The following is a 2110-nucleotide window of genomic DNA, read 5'->3' on the forward strand; positions in this document are numbered from 1 at the left end:
TGAATAGAGGTTCTGGTTTTACAGTGTTTTATGTGTATTTTTACCTTGGAGTAATGTAGTATTTTAGATTGTAAAAGACAAACTATACACCACTATACACCACTATACACCACTCTTACTGTTTGTTTGGTTCGTTTTGTCTTGCGTTGGCGAGTTGATTCTGCATCACTTCATGATGTATTGCGATCAATCAAAAGCAGCCATTGGTGGACGTACTGTGATCTGAGACGACTGCTTTTGATTGATGAACAAGGGTTTAGCGACATTGCTGTCACATCTGTCAACTTTGATCTTGGACTGTCCAAAATGTGTAACGGGCGCAAAAGAAGCCTTTTATAATCAACGTACTATTTCCATTCTTAGCCAGAGCGAAAACAAGACGGTGATCGAATCTAATCTCAAATATACTCTTCTGTCTGTCTCAGGGTTTTCGTCTCGTGTCAGATGGAGATGAGTGTACAGACATCGGCCCACTGCTGTACGTCTCCTCCCTCAGGATGTGGGCTTTTCAGAGCGCTGCTTGTCACTTGGGATTAGCCGTGTCCGTGATAGAGGAGAGGTTATGGCCTAGAGGAGGGACAGTCCACCCACACTGTTCATATCAATCACGCTTTACATGAGGGTTGCAATCGTTTTCAGGAAAACATTCACGAGACTTACAAACTAAGTCTCTCTTGATACGAGACATATTGTTTCCTGTTTTAACTTTCGATGACGCTTGTGTCCACTGGAGAACATGAGAGAGGGGACACTGTACGAGGATGTTGCTTCACATCTTTTCAAATGTCAGGGTGCGTGTAAGGGTCAAGCAACCTCGACCATGACGTTTAAGTCCCGCCCAAACTAAAGAAAGTGTTGCGCTAGCAAACTGAAGAAAATTGCATAAAAGCTGCTGTGTGGTGGGATGCAACTATAACGATATTTCTGTACGTTAAGCGAAAGCATTTTGACAGAATGCAAGCTGTGGTATAGTGGAATGTGAGTCAATCAGAGCAGGTGTTCAGAAAGTGCTGCTCGCAGTAACTTTTTGTGAGATATCGTACGAACCGTTTAATGAGGATAAGCTGCTTTCTTTGCTCTACATGCTCCCGTCTTTATCTTCTCCCTCTTCCTCTCTCCTGTTGTTTTCTTGTTTCCTTATTATCTAATGTCAGCCCTTACATCCACTTTTTCTTTGCTGCCTTATTTCCTCCACCAGCTCATCCTTTTCTCCACTCCTCCCTCCTTTGCGACCTCCTCCTTTCCTCTTGTACCATCTCTTTTTTGTCTGTACCTCATTAAGTCTCTGTCACTGAATGCTTGCGAGTATAAGTTGCATTTATCATAATTTTCTAATCAAAGTAGTACTTGTCTAAGTTGTAGCATTGCCAATCGAAAGCAGCGACTTCAAATGAGGTGCAAGTAAACTTGAGTTGGTTTTGATGAGTCATCGTGGGCTCACACTGCTTCAGATAATGACAGCGCTACTTCATCACTAACAGCTGTCCACTTTTGATTATGGAGGACTAAATTATCCCCCACCCTCCATTTAGTCTTGCCCTTCCAAAGTGAGGAGGAGGAGGAGGAGGAGGAGGAGGAGGAGGAGGAGGAGGAGGAGGAGGAGGAGGATACAGCCCGTGTCTTAAACTATAACAATGAGAGTCCTAGCAGTGAGACAGCAGGAGCCACACAGCTCTCATGCTGAATTGTAATAAGTCGCTGATGACTCATCTTGGATTCAGCAGAGGAGCAGCTTTCTTTCTTATCTTTCTCTCAACTCTGCCAAGCAATGAAACTAGCAGGACTCACACACTGAAAGGCTTTGCTGCAGGTTACTGTTTGTTCAATGATTTTAAATACAGTTCCCGGTCATTCAGTACAAGCCTTGCTTACTGAGTCGTGGTACTTTTCGTTGTTGGGTTTTCAAACATACCCACATTTTACACTGCAAGCTGATTTTTCAGAGTTTGGGTTGAAGCTGACTTCAGGTTGAGCATTTCTTGCTGAATGAAGTAGAAAGTGTTTTTCATGAACTTGGGAGAGTGCAGGTGCAGAGCATACATCAGTTAGAAAAGGACACAGAAGGCCTGAGGCAGGTTGACCAGTTCATCCATCACCACACTCACTGGAG

The sequence above is a fragment of the Melanostigma gelatinosum genome (assembly GCF_949748355.1).
Source record: "Melanostigma gelatinosum genome assembly, chromosome: 19".
Taxonomy (NCBI): Eukaryota; Metazoa; Chordata; class Actinopteri; order Perciformes; family Zoarcidae; genus Melanostigma; species Melanostigma gelatinosum.